The sequence below is a fragment of the Hyperolius riggenbachi genome, chromosome 1, assembly GCF_040937935.1.
Source record: "Hyperolius riggenbachi isolate aHypRig1 chromosome 1, aHypRig1.pri, whole genome shotgun sequence".
In the NCBI taxonomy this organism is placed as follows: Eukaryota; Metazoa; Chordata; class Amphibia; order Anura; family Hyperoliidae; genus Hyperolius; species Hyperolius riggenbachi.
Window position 1 is genome coordinate 79,538,028 of NC_090646.1, and position 15,376 is coordinate 79,553,403.

General features: G+C 42.3%; 1 protein-coding gene and 1 long non-coding RNA gene across 4 annotated transcripts in view; one reads left to right on the forward strand and one right to left on the reverse strand.

Annotated features, from left to right (window-relative positions):
- Positions 1-15,376, reverse strand: part of CTBP1 (C-terminal binding protein 1) — a 664,453-nt gene that overhangs the window by 572,442 nt on the left and 76,635 nt on the right. The gene's annotated exons all lie outside the window — the stretch shown is intronic.
- Positions 1-15,376, forward strand: part of LOC137563344 (uncharacterized) — a 65,784-nt gene that overhangs the window by 39,621 nt on the left and 10,787 nt on the right. The window contains exon 2 of the long non-coding RNA XR_011030324.1: positions 3,737-3,914. This is a non-coding gene — a long non-coding RNA (uncharacterized lncRNA). The remainder of the gene's footprint in view (positions 1-3,736; positions 3,915-15,376) is intronic.

Here is a 15,376-nt window from a genome sequence, read left to right on the forward strand (position 1 = left end):
TCTTTAGAAAGAAATAAAGATGGCAGCCTCCATATCACTCTCTCAAGTTTCACTTTAAGGCTCAGTTAACAAGATCCACACCGAATGGCCCAGGCATCCATTTTTCAATAATGTGACTGGAAGGAAAGTGTAACTGATATGAAATGGAAACACAGTGTTATTACTCCTCGCCCTGTCTGGAAAATGTGTTTGAGGAGGAAGACAACTCATGTCATAAGCGAATAACTCCAATATTAATAACACATAAATTATAGACTGTTTACCATCCCTGAGCCGCCAGTTTCTCTGTTATTTTACATCCGGTTACCAGGCAACCGCAATCACTGCAGACAAGCCCCCTGTGTCCATTAGCACCCTCACCTGACATGTGACCCTTAGCTATTACTGAGAAGACACAACAACAACAACAACAACAAATAACATTTGTAAAGCGCTTTTCTCCCGTGGGACTCAATGCGCATAAGCATGGCTCCGACCACCGTGGTACAGAGGAAGAATTTTATAAATCTGGAAATGCCAGGCTAAACAGGAGGCTTTTCAGTCTGGATTTGAATAGCTCCAGGGATGGTGCTGTCTTTACTGGGTGTGGTAGGGAGTTCCAAAGAGTAGGGGCAGCATGACAGAAGGCTCTGTCTCCAGATTTTTTGAGGTGCACTCTGGGAGTGACCAAGTTTATAGAACTTGCTGATCTGAGGTTGTGAGAGGTGTGGTGCAGCTTCAGCAAGTCCTTCATGTATCCAGGGCCCAGATTGTGCAGGGATTTGAATGTCAGCAGTCCAATCTTGAAGAGTATTCTCCATTCTACTGGTAGCCAGTGCAGTGAGCGAAGGATCGTTGTAATGTGACAGTGGCGAGGCTGGTTTGTTAGCAATCTGGCAGCAGCATTCTGCACTAATTGCAAGCGACGCAGGTCCTTTTTGGGGAGGCCAGCATAAAGGGCATTGCAGTAGTCCAGCCGTGATGTGATGAAGGCGTGGACTAGGGTTTGAAGATCCTCTGGGGGAATCAGATGTTTAATCTTTGCAATGTTCTTCAGATGAAAAAAGGAAGATTTAACTACAGATGAAATTTGGTTTCTGAAACTCAATTCCCCATCGATTAGTACGCCAAGGCTGCGCACAAGGTTGGAGCTGTTTATGTCTGAATTCCCAATCCTGATTGGTGTTGCTTTAGGATAGAGCTGTTTTAAAGGCGGGCACTGGCTTTGGACAAACAGGACCTCAGTTTTGTCAGCATTCAGTTTCAACCAGTTATCATTCATCCATGCCTGAAGCTCAGCTAAGCAAGAGTTTATTTTTGGGGTAGGGTCTGTTCCACCAGGTTTGAAGGACAGGTGTTTTCTATTGCACTGAGCAAAGCGTGGACAACACAGACTTCTTATAACTACCAGACAACACTGTCAATGAAAAAAACACATTGTGAAAACTTTGAATAAATTAACCAGTTCACCCCCAAGGGTTTTTACCCTAACGGACCAGAGCAATTTTCACCTGTCAGTGCTCCTCCCTTTTATTCCCTAATAACTTTATTACAACTTCTCACAAGAAAATGATCTATACCTCGTTTTTTTCGCCACCAATTAAGCTTTCTGTGGGTAGTACATTTTGCTAAGAATTTTTTTATTCTAAATGCGTTTTAATGGGAAAAATACAAAAATAATGGAAAAAAATCATTATTTCTCAGATTTCAGCCATTATAGTTTTAAAATTAAACATTCTCTAGTGGATAAAACCAACTCATTTTATTTGCCCAGTTGTCCTGATTATGAAACTGTTAAAATTATGTCCCTATCACAATGTATGGCGACAATATATTATTTTGAAATATAGGTGTTATTTTTCTGGGTTTTTTTTTTGTTGTTCTGGCCATAATTACAAGCCCCTATGTAATAAAGTAAAATACATTTTCCCATATAAAATATAGATTGAAAAAAGCTGAGTCCCTAAGGCAACTATTTATTTATTTATTTGAAGCTGATTTTTTTTACAAGGGTTTTTTTTTTGGGGGGTTGGAAATGTAATGTATTAATTTATTAATACTGTGTATGTTGATATTGTGTATGTGCATGTATGTGTAATATACTTTTTGGCTACAAGATGGCGTTAGTGAACACTCTCCGTAATAAGAAGTGATCACTTTTTTTTTTTTTTTACACTTTATTTAACTTGTAACAATTTCCTGTTTTTGTGAATGGACGTAGCCGCTGTTTCGGTCGCGTCCATTCACTCCAGGCACTGCGATTGGGTAGAGGACCGCTCGGTCCTCTTCCCCAATCACATAGCACGGAAACCCGACGGTAATGGCGGCGGTAGCGGCGCGGACACGTGCGGAGCGGCGGCGGGAACGCGCGACGTATTAAAACGACATGTTGCCATTAATAGGCTAAAGCATGACGTTTTAATACGTATGCTTGCCATTAAATGGTTAAAAAAACTTTCTTAATAATAATGTTGTGTAAAACAGCATTGACAACTGTAACATCATAAAATACAGAATTCTGTCTTATGGTACCCATACACTGTTCAATAAAAACGTTCGATTTTCCAGTTTTTTCAACTAAAACGATCGAATCAAATGAAAGTTCAAAAGAATCTTTTTTTTTCGATCAAAAAAAAACCGTACGTTTATCCCTTTTTTTAAAAGCAAAACTCTGATCGGACATGTTGGAAAAATCTTTATATTTGATAGGAATAATCAAACTAAATTATCTAATCGAAAAAAGGAAAAACTGTACCATATATGGGCACCTTAAGGCTTCCTCTTTCTGGTGGGTGGAGCCTTCTAAGTGCCTAAACAGAACCTCCCTACCTATTGCCTAACCCCCCTGTTAGTGTCTAAACTGAATGCCCTACCTAAGGCCTACAGCCCTCCGCCCCCCCAAACACACACACACACACACACACACAAATACCCAAACCAAACCCAGCCGCCAAATGTCTGCCGAAAACCAGAACACCCCCCCTACACACACCTAATACCTAACTCTAATCCCTCCCTCAAAGTGCCTAAACCTAAGGCAAGCCTGAAGTGATATAAAAAAATAAACAGATACTCACCTATTGAGAGAGAAGGCTGTGGGTAAAAAGGAGAGGGAGGCTCTGGGTCCAATGTAGAGGGAGGCTTTGGGTTCTGAGGGGACCAGGAGAGGAATGGGAAGGCTCTATAGGACACAGAGCCTTCCCTCTCCATAGTTAAGTATCTGTTTTGTTTTTAGTTTTTTTTTAATAAAAATGTAACTTCAGGTCTGCCTTTATTCCCCACCTAATGCCTAACCCTAACCCTCACCTCTAAGTGCATACCTAGCCCTGTAACCTCGGCGCCCAAACGGCCATTAGTTTATGGTCTACGATCGGCTACAATCATTAATTCCTATACATTAGATTATCGGCTATTACCCACATTAAACTCCCAACTTACCGATTATTAACACAGTTGTTTGTTATACTCCTGTCGATTGTGCGCGTCCAAATGACCTGATACGACAAATATACTGTACTGTCATATCCTGTTTATTGTATATATTTGTATTTCACACTGAATGGAGAGGGGTCCATTTTAAAGGTTAGCTTGTTTGGAAACTTATTTTCTTCTTTAATTTCAAACGTCTTCAGCTGGAAATCTTAAAAACGTTTTTACCGCTTTCCCATCACTTGTCAGACAGCACCTCACACTCTACTGAAATAAGCCGGCTACTCGCTGAATGCTGCGTAATGCTTTTAAACAATTTGTGTTCCAGGCTGCCTGTGGAGTTCTACCGCCGGTGAAATATAAATGTTTTCAGTGGAAGAAAATGTGTTCAGCGGAAAGACATAAAGCTCAAAATAACACCAGTACACCGGCAACAAGTGTTTAAAATGGTTCTGTCAAGCCGGGCAGAGGGGAAAACATATCCACCTTACTGCTCTGGAATTCAGGTAAATGTATCAAAGCGTATGACTGCCATAAGAGAAGCTAGGATTTCCAAACCAGCAGGAAGTTTAGACAGGTCCTCTCTTCATATATGATCGAGACTAGTTTCACACTTATGCGTTGCATTGCCTTGCATTACAATGTACATACCGCACAATCCCTGTTATCTGGAACTCAGGCAAATGGAATTCTCAACTAACTGGCATGCCTGAGGGGGAAGACAGGTACAGTGCTTTGGGGGGGTTGTCAGAGTATTGTAGGGTAGAATATACTTACCAAGACTCCAGGAGCCATCTTCTACCCATGTTGACCATTTCACCCCACTAGGATTAAAATTTTGTCCAGTCCCCCTGCACTAGCTCATAATCACGCCCTCCCCCAACCCACCCCAGAGCAAGCAGGGCGTGGCAGCTGCGGCATACAATACTTGTCATTGGAGCTAGCGACATGTTCTCTTCCTTCCTCCCTTCAGACGTGCCCTACACTTTAACTTCTTGTGGCGCCTGATGCATGTTTGCCTCTGCATCTCACCCCAGCAACGGCAAGGTTCGGGGGGAGCATTTTTACACTCCTGATCCACTGCATCACAGCACAACTGATGAGGTGTGAACTGTTCATAGATTTAAAATCGTGGGTTAACACTGGGGGTAAACAGAATTGCACCGTGGGTAAACCAATTGATGCCAGGCAAAAGCATGGAGATCGCCATTGGACTGCAAAAAATGGGGATCCTAAGGGCCTGAGCCCACTGACGCAGTTGTGTCCGCTTTTCAGTTACACATCAATGTTAGAGATGCTGAAAAGCGGATAGAAGCGGATACAACTGCATTAGTGGGCTCAGTCCCTAAGCAATTGGGAGGATTGTTACTGGTTCATGATGGACCAATGAAAATTCCTTCCTGTTGCTCGGGAGAGCCGGTCTATAGCAGTCCAATGTGGAGCCCCACGCTGAAGTTTCCTTCTGAAATCCATTGAATATTGATGTGTTCTGTGTGGTAGGAATCGATCCCATTATGATCAGGTACTAATCGGAGAGGGGGGATCATGTTGACTTATTGGGTGGTAATCAATAAGTGTTTGGCTAGCGAAGACTCCTTAGATGCAGCCTTGAGACAAAGAAAGGAAGCAGGAAATGTGGGTGCATACTATCAGCGCCCATACAAATTATTATTTCAATGTAATAGTAGAGAGCAGACGATGCACCATCCACAATGCTTAAGAAGTTTATTTGTCCACCATCACCAGCACAAGAAAAACAAGCAGCATACAAGCGACAGCCTAATGCTGGATACACACCATGAGTTTCCGCGTCGCACGCGGCCGTCGATACGCGTCAATTCGATTATTTACAAACATTTCCGAACGAATTTCGATGATTTTTAGGTCGAATGCCATGTAAAGTATGGCAAATCGACCTAACAATCCATCGAAGCTTGAATCGGACATGTCGGAAATAATCGAATCGACGCGTATCGACGGCCGCATCGAACGCGGAAACGCATGGTGTGTATCCAGCATAACAGCCATTTCACGTGACATTGGTCTCTGAGGAAGCGAGTTATCGCGAAATGGCTGTTAGGCCGTCACTTGTATGCTGCTTGTTTTTCTTGTGCTGCTGATGGTGGACAAATAAACCTCTTAAGCATTGTGGATAGTGCATCGTCTGCTCTCTACTATTACATTGGAATATTGCTACTACGTGTGCACACCACAGGAAGGTCCAATCACCTTTAAAGGTCCATTGGTGCAATTAGTGCCGACACTACAAGCTCTTCTAGTTCACACAAATTATTATCTATAGCGTGAAATTTGTTAAATAATAGACATAGGGTCTTCTCGCTATGAAATCTGTGGCTACAAATAGCGGGTGCAGATAATTATCGTTTTTTCCGTTTTGATAATTATCGTTTTTGCCAGGGCTGTGGAGTCGGAGTCGTGCAGTCGGAGTCGTGCAATTTTGGGTGCCTGGAGTCGGAGTCGGGAAAAAATGCACCGACTCCGACTCCTAATGAATTTGTAACTGTAATTAAAATAAAAAATATGATAAAATGTTCTATTTATCAGATAATAGTCATTAAAAATAATGTATATATACAGTATATATACAGTAATAGCTGTGTTTAGTCCACAAAAATGAAATAAACCAATCAAAATTAGTTACTTGTGCTGCTTCAATAAAGCAGTCCCCGTATTTTTAAGGTCAGATATACATATCTGATTGTGACTGTATATATGATGTGTACACAGGAATCTCTTATATATACTAAATAACATCTATGCTGTAAGAATAAAGCCTGATGTGTAGCTGTGTCACTAATAGAGATGGTCAACGAGATGGAAATAATTCTGCAATGTATGCACTCCCTTTGCTGATGAAATCAAATAATTTGATATGTTGTTAAAATTTGGTTTGGTGACTACAAATTAAAGGGTAACTGAGACGGATGAAAAGTAAAGTTTTATACATACCTGGGGCTTCCTCCAGCCCCCTTCAGGCTAATCAGTCCCTCGCTGTCCTCCACCACCCGGATCTTCTGCTATGAGTCCTGGTAATTCAGCCAGTTAGCGCAGTCCGGCCGCATGCCGCTCCCACAGCCAGGAACATTCTGTACCTGCGCAATAGTGCTGCACAGGTGTAGTATGCTCCTGGCGGTGGAGTGTGTGCATGCGCACTACGCCCGACTGGCTCAAGTACCTGGACTCATAGCAGAAGATCCAGGTGGTGGAGGAGGACAACGAGGGACTGATTATCCTGAAGGCGGCTGGAGGAAGCCCCAGGTATGTATAAAACTTTAATTTCATCTGTCTCAGGTTTACTTTGTTACACAGTAGTACTATACTCTACATATGCACTCCCCACAGAGCTGCAGGGAATCCAATGAGAATGTTGAGCACATTGAACACAGAGTTGTTGTCTATCACCCATAAACCTGGTTCAGATTGTGCATGAAGAATGTGTAATAGGGGAAGAATCTCCTTATTCCCCTGCAGAGTACCTGCACATCACTCTTACATGTACCCACAGTTACATTGCCTAGGGCCTGATAGATGTTCTTTGTTCCGGTTTGTACCTTTTACAAGTACTCTTACCAAGGACTAGTTTTAGTCTAAAGGGAATAAATATAGTAGTCTACATATCCTTCTCACTTCAGTTGTCTTGTAAAATTCCTAAGCGTTGGCAGTTAAGAGACGAATTTTATGTTACATACTTTTAATCAACAAAATTGTAATATGCAAATTAGAGAAGTCGGAGTCGAGGAGTCGGAGTCGGTGGAATCCTAAACTGAGGAGTCGGAGTCGGTGGATTTTTGGACCGACTCCACAGCCCTGGTTTTTGCGGGGGGGTTTTTTGCAGAGGGAGAAAGGTTAGGTTAGGCATGGGGGGGTGTTAACCATTTGAGCCACACGGACGTGAGTCTCACATCGGCGGCAGGTGCTGCTGTAGCCACAGGGATGTGAGACTCACGTCTGTGCAGTCTGCGGGGCTGTGCACGCGATCGTGTGAGCAGAAGCCCGTGTTCGCGATGGTCCCAGTGACAGGGGTGGTTGATGGCAGGGGACAGAAGTATCCTGAGCCAATCCGTGATTGTCCACCAAGAATGATCACTGTTTTGTTTAAAAACAGGGATCATTCTCTAATACTGCCGCCGTGTTCCCTCCCGCTCGCTTGTTTCCGCCGATTCCGCCGACGATCGTTAGATGAATGAATGGGAACAAGGTTTCCATTCACTCATCTCCCCTCTAGTTCCACGTGATCACTGGCATCAATGAGATGCCTGCGTCATTACTTCCTATTTAGCGTACTTATTGTACAAATAGTAAATTTACATCTACAGACTTTAAGGACTAAAAATGTTTTAATATGTATGTCAAGAGGGTATATTATTATTAAATTATGGGCCTGTAATTAGTGATGGATGTAAAACTGAAAAAATGCACCTTTATTTCCAAATAAGGCCTGAATTCACTAAGCTTATCTCCTGTCTTTAATAACGTTTCTAGAGTTATCACCATGGTGATGAGGCATGTAGTATTCAGGCAAACCTAAAGTTAACTCTTCTGTCTTTAAGTTAAGGTGAGATCTCTAAAGTTAATTCTTCAATCCTTAAAATAACTTGAGAATTCTGAAAATAACTACAGAGGAGGTAACTAAACTACAGAGGCGGTAACTTCAAAAGACAATGAAGCAAAAAAAAAAAAAAAATATTATAGTACAGCTAAGAAATAAAGCATTAGGAGCAGAGACATAAGTCTAATATTGTTTCCAGTACAGGAAGAGTTAAGAAACTCCAGTTATCTATGCAAATTGGCATTGAGCTCCACAACTTTCAAAGTCACAGAGAGCTCTGTTTTCTGAAGGTTGTTATCTCAGCTGTATTGTGTTTTTCTTTTGCAGAGAACAGTTCAGGACAGGTCAAAAGTTCACTGCCTGTTCTGTAAAAACATTTAGAATGTTGAGTAGTGTGTAAACTGCAAATATTAGAGATTGATGCAATGTTATAAAAAAAAAAAAAAAAAAAGCTATATAACTGAAAATAAAAATATGAGAATATTTTTTTGCTACAAATGTTCTAGTAATTATCCGTACTACACAACCAATTCATGATATCATAAATTTTTTTTTCGCTGCAGTGTCTCTTTAAGGAATGGGGAGATAAGATAACTCTCTCACTGTGTGGTGGCAAGTTTTCTCTTGCCTTATTATCTCCAGCATGATCTTAGTGAATTGAGGCCATTGGCCTCAATTCACCAGAGGAGAGTTGTAAGAGATAAAAGGTCGGTATTTTATCTCATGCGGTATTTTAACACTTTGTTTGCAATTTACCACTGTGAGAGGATAGAGAGAGGAGTGTTCGGTAGCAGGCGATAATGGAGCGATATGGATGCGATAAACGGTCGGTAGTTATGCGGTGTTAATGATTTTCATGCGATACTTTGCCTCTCTGGATGCTGGAAGTAAAGAATTGTGGGTAGGAGGAGGAGGTTATTACCAGCATGTGACCGCAGAATAGATCTAAAATAACGAATGGTCACACCCCCTTTTTTCCCTGGTGAATTGTGATTTTGAGAAAAAATAACGAATAACTATCGCCTATTTATCGCACATTTATCGCAGGCGCAGTAGTTCTGCACAAGGAATGTACTATCTAGGTGGCGCTTATGGTTACAATTGTAGCTTTAACCGAGGAAAATTTCTAGAGGAGGAAAGGAGAAGGAAGAGTTCCTCCTACTAATTGTCTGCTGCTACCTCACTATGTTAGGGTACCCCTATCCCCAACTACACACAAACATTTCAAAGCAAAATGTGAGAAGCGCTGATAATTTCCACAAGGTTATATCTATTTATTCAACAATAAAAAGATCAGAGGAGGATACAAAATAAATCAAATTACAGTAAAAATTATTATTTCAATAGTATTCCATATGACATACCACACTCTTACAGCATTCACTCAATCAAGTGGGACGCCCCATGAGATCTATTGGAACTATCTGCCGCAGAATATCCAGCCTCTAAGTGAGACCAGCGAACAGCGTAAGACTGGTGGAACGCAGGAAAGTAGCGGCGAGACGCACGGAAGTGACGTCTCTGATCTGAACCCTGACCCAGGAAGTGCAACTGGCAGCCACCGCGGAGTACGAGGATTGATGTGCGGCTCCTGAAAAGGTCTGCGACCGTCACCTGGCTATACAGTACGGCAGGTGGATGCAGTCGACAGTCCCCCTCTCCTCTAGGACTACTGCTGCGTGAACCTAAGGTTGGTGCTTGTACCCACAGGATATATAAGAACGGACTGAGGAGTATACTCCATCCATAAAGTATTGTGAGGTTCCCTTGTGCTTAATAGCTCATCAGGAATCAGGTGGTATATTGCCCTATATGGGATTTGAATATGACTGGATACCTACATCTAACCTGGATACTCTGGAAGTTAGAAAAAACTCGGGACCAGTGCAAGAGAAGTAGGGACTATACAGATCGTATGCAATATCATTATTATTATTATCCCTCATTTAGGATTGTTAGTATTTTTGCGATTTTTATGATAATCATCTGAATTGGAGACATTTTTGATCATACACACACACATATATATATATATATATATATATATATATATATATGTATGTATATGTTTTATGGGTGCACCTTATTTATAGTGATTTTTTATAACCAAATTTTCCCTTTCTCCCCTTTTTTTGAGATATCCATCAGCAAGCTCTCAGGATGTTTGATTGAGTGAATGCTGTAAGAGTGTGGTATGTCATATGGAATACTATTGAAATAATAATTTTTACTGTAATTTGATTTATTTTTTATCCTCCTCTGATCTTTTTATTGTTGAATTAAATAGATATAACCTTGTGGAAATTATCAGCGCTTCTCACATTTTGCTTTGAAATTTTTGCAGTAGTTCTGCGCCTGCGCAGTACCGTCCTGATGGCGTCGGCCGGACCACGTAACCCGCGCGGTGGAGCGCAGAAGACGCCGGACTGGAGGAAGCCCCAGGTAAGTGGATCTTTTTTTTTTATTTGCTTGGACACTTACTTTAAAGACAGAAGAGTTAACTTTAGGTTTGCCTGAGGTAAATTGTTTCCTGAATACTGCATGCCTTGTCACCATGGTGATAACTCTAGAAAAGTTATTAAAGACAGGAGATAAGCTTAGTGAATTGAGGCCATTGTACTAGCGATATAATTTAAACGTTGCTATAACAGGGACAAATGGGCAAATAAAATGTGTGGCTTTTATCCTTAGTTTTACTTTTATTTTAAAACTGTAATGGCGAAAACAGATAAATAATGCATTTTTTTCAATTTTTTTCTTCTTATTACCATTAAAATGCATTTAGAATAAAATAATACTTAGCATAATGTACCATTCAGGGAAAGCGTAATTGGTGGCGAAAAGAACAAGGTATAGATCATTTTGTTGTGTTGAGTAGTGATAAAGTTATTGGGGAATGAATGGGAGAAGCGCTGCAATGTGAAAATTCCTCTCGTCCATAAGGTGAAAACAATCCGCGGGCTGAAATAATTAAGATTAGGCATGGGTGTACAGTTAAGCTTAGGCGTGGGGTGAGGGCAGTTAAGGTTAAGTGTGGGGGGCAAGGGTTAAGCTTAGGTGTGGGGAGGGCGGTTAGGTTAGGCATGGGTGAGCATGTTTTTAAAGTTAAGCTTGTGGGGGAGGGGGGGGGGGGTTAAGATTAGGCATGGGTGGGGGTGTGTTTAAGGCTAGGCATGGGAGGGGTTAAGGTTAGGCGTGGGTGTGTTTAAAGTTAGGCATGGGTGGGGTTAAGGTTAGGTGTGGGGGGTGTTTAAGGTTAGAAGTGGGGGGTTTAGGGTTAGGCGTGGCGGGGTTTAAGGTTAGGCGTGGGGGGAGGGTTAGGGTTAAAGGGAACCTAAACTGAGAGGGATATGGATGTTTCCTCTTAAACAATACCAGTTGCCTGGCAGTCCTGCTGATCTCTTCGGCTGTAGTAGTGGATGAATCACACACCTGAAACAAGCATGCAGCTAATCCAGTCTGACTTCAGTCAGAGCACCTGATCTGCATGCTTGTTGAGGGGCTGTGGCTAAAAGCATTAGAGACACAGGATCAGCAGAAGAGTCAGGCAACTGGTATTATTTTAAAAGGAAAAATCCATATCCTTCTCAGTTTAGGTTCCCTTTAAGCATCGGCAGAGGGTGGTTAGGATTGAGCACCAGAGGGGGGTGTGGTTGGGATTAGGCGTCAGTGTTCTGTGTGATAATAGGGTTAGGTTTAGTTTTAGTAAAATACTTGCCATTGTAATTTTCAAAACATAAAATATCAGTACATTTACAGATAGTCTACTTGCCAAAATTGGGCACGCAACCCCCCCTCCTCTATTTTTATTGATAAAGCCATCTTCCTCTTTCAACCCATATTCTTTTGTGAGGGTAGAACACAAGTAGATTTCTCTGGGTTATGATACAATACCAATGCAGTTGTGGACATTGCTTCTTGCACAGCTCATAAGTGGTGACGGTCTCTATTACTGTAAAAAAAAATCTGCAGTACAACTAGAGAAAGAAAAAATCTGACTGCAGTGAGTTGGCCTCTTGGTTGTACTCTGCTCTCCTCATTCCAGCACACATCTGCTGATAGATGGGATTTCATCTGAATGCCTGCCAATATTTTATCATGTTCTTAATGACTGGCCATCATTAATGAGACACAAATTTGCTGAAGATTCACATTTATCTTTATAATCTCCTAGCAACCTCCGCATTGTTGAACAACCTCGGATATTTCAAGCCGTGTGGCAGTAATTCTTCTAGTCAGAGATGGAGGTCAGATTATTAGCTTGTTCAGCTTCCAGTATCACCTAAATGCTGATGATACCCAAACCTATATCTGTGCTTCTGATCTGGTTGTCTAAATGTGATCTCCTCCACATCATCCTTTTGAGCAGTTGAATAGCGTGCCGGTTAATGTGGGCAACATCATTCATTGAATGCAAATTAGCATCTATAGGCCACTTTGGGTGCCACTGCCAGGTGTTTGATTTGGGTGCTGGCTACAGTTCATCATATGTTTTCTGCAAGGCAATGAAATGTCGGGTGCCCAGATGTACTGTTGCTTTAGTTTCAGTCAGGGTACAGGCAAAGTCGGCAATAGGATCAATCAGAGTGTGAGCGCAGTCTCAGCAACAAGCCACTGCATAAGCTATCACTGGCGATGTCTGGGGGCGCTCACCATGCTTAAATACAAGGACTAACCAATCGGAAACAAACAGAACTAAAATCAACCAATAGAAGCTCAGCGTGTCAGCTGGTCAGCTGACACGCAGGCAGACACGTGGCTACTGTTTACATCGGCGGAGCACGCACTGAGAACACGTCCTCCACCTGCCGGACTGCGCAGCACGTGAGTCAGCGGCAGGGCCGGAGCCATTATGTGAGTCAGCGGCAGGGCCGGAAGCATTATGTGAGTCAGCGGCAGGGCCGGCGGTCACATGTACATTCCTTACGGTTATACTCACAGAAGAGGGTTACCACTCAGGCAACCGCTGTATAAACAGAAGATGAGATTAGACCTGTCCTCACTCAGGATTAAGAAGTCACTCTCCGTAGATCAGAAAAAAAGGTATCACCCCTCCACCAAGGGATGACTTCTACAATGTAAAGGTAAACAGAGGCGCCAGCAGGATACAAAAAGGTAAAATGTTTAAAAATAGATGAGGCAGAGGTGGACTTATCTCCTCCAAGTAAACACAAATTAGTAATCATGTTGTATCAACAAATTAATTTATTTATACACTCCAAGATTTGGTACAATGCATTTCTACTAAGGCTTAGTCCTAGACCTGCAGTGCTGTATACTCCATATTGCCTGATGAAGCAGGGTAATTCCTGCGAAATGCGTTGTACCGAATCTTGGGAGTGTATAAATAAATTACTTTTTTTATCCTACTGGCGCCTCTGTTTACCTTTACATAGTTGGTTAATTAATTATGTTCTGTGTAACAGTCTCAAAGAGACCTCTACATGTGTACTATATAAACTAACTTTGGCTAAGGTTTCATAACAGTTTTCACAGTCTTCCATGGAAAGTTCAAAATTGAAGGACCATTCCAGCAAAAAAAGTAAGCAGTTAAAATGTGAAAAAATTGTCAGGTTTTATTTATTTTATTTTTTATTTATTTATTGTATTTATAAAGCGCCAACATATTACGCAGCGCTGACCTTTTGGAATAGTCGATCTTCGCATGGGGTATTGTCAGGGTTTTCTTTGTTTTCAAAAGCATTTCCTGAACGGCATTTGTCACAGACCGCTAGGCCGGTCTGCGGGTGGGTCAGTCGATCAGCGTCAGAAATCCTCTTACACGGTCATTTGTTCATCACGAAGGGTAACCCGTGTTCGCAATTTGATGAACTGACTCGCGAAGGGCGCGTTCTGATACCAACCGAATCACTCCACACACATACAATTCAAAGATCTGCCACCAAGCGAGTTACACAGCCCGCTACTGTAATTATACTAGGATTTGGAGAACGCTCTATTAACCCTTAGCAGTATGCAGGAACCTGGGTCAGATCTGACTATCTGAGCCGGATTCACGCATACGGGTTATAAAGGTGTATACTTCTATTAAACACAGGGTAGCGAGTTCAGGAGAATAGGTACGATTGTGTATATTCAGCAACAGGTCATAACCGCTAAACGATTTTTTAAACGTTTAATAACACAAATGCATTACATACAGTTATATACACCTACTAACATATAAAACACAGAGCTTAAAAATAAAAGGAATAAAATCAGAAAGTTCTTACTTAGTTAGCTGAGCAGTCCATTTGAAGCATGAAGAAAATAGTCCAGTTTAAAAGTAGGCATTCAGTTTTAAAAGTCCTTTGTACACTGCAGGCGCTGGCTCTCCTTAGCGCCTGCTTAGACGTTCCTTAGTCGATGGAATTTGGAGAACTGGGTGGAGTTCCTTGCAAACGCTTTTTACTGACCAGAGTTTTGGGGCGGTCACTACCTGGAAAGTAGGTGTGTTTGAGGCAGGGTTACCTCCTGGCAGGCAGGTTGCCACCCACAGACTCAGAGCAAGGAATGTACCCATTTATTAATAATTTGTGTGACTCGGCCCAGGAGTGGCGTATCGCAAATCCGAGACTATATTCGTAAACTGCTCGCGACCCTCTATTAAACGAGGCTATGCATGCCTAGTCTGTCGCATTCGCTCTACGCAGGCCGGATAAAGTGGATTCTCTATTGATTCCTGATAGCCAGAAAATTATAAATCATGTGAGTGATAGAACTGATTTCTGGGTATCAGGAAATGTGTTTGTTGTCTTTCTGTGCCAAACCCATCTTGAATTATTAATAAAGTAAATGTTCCCATTGTGTGAAGCTATAAGCTTGGAGGGAAATTTGAAGTTCAACCAGTTTGAGCTGGTTTGGTGGAACATGAGCTATGTGACCAAATGGCTGCTCCCCAGGTGGTCTGGCCACTTGTGAATTCTTTCCTGACCTGAACAGGATGTGGGGGAGGGCTGTACTCCTGCCATGCTCTCAGAAGAAGAGCAAAGAAAGGCATTTGTTATTCTACCCAGGGCTGACAGTAACTGTGTGGGGCCATACGAAAATCGTTGGCGTTTACGCGCACGACTTTCCGTAATGTCCGTCACATCTCCCCCCTACCAGTCGGACGCACAGAGTGGGTCTGCATGACCCGCTCTACGCGCCGCTTAGCTACTGAACGGGTTCTCCGCAGCGCGACAGACCGTCGGCATTCTGGTGCCGACTCCCCGCCTTATGCTGGATTGTGAAGTCATACTGCTGCAGGGACAGACTCCAACGCATGAGTTTGCCATTGGTTCCAGCAGCACGATTCAGCCAGGTAAGGGGGTTGTGATCCGTGATGATCGTGAAAGAGCGACCGTACAGGTACGATTGTAGTTTTTGTAGGGCCCATACGATCGCCAAGCATTCTTT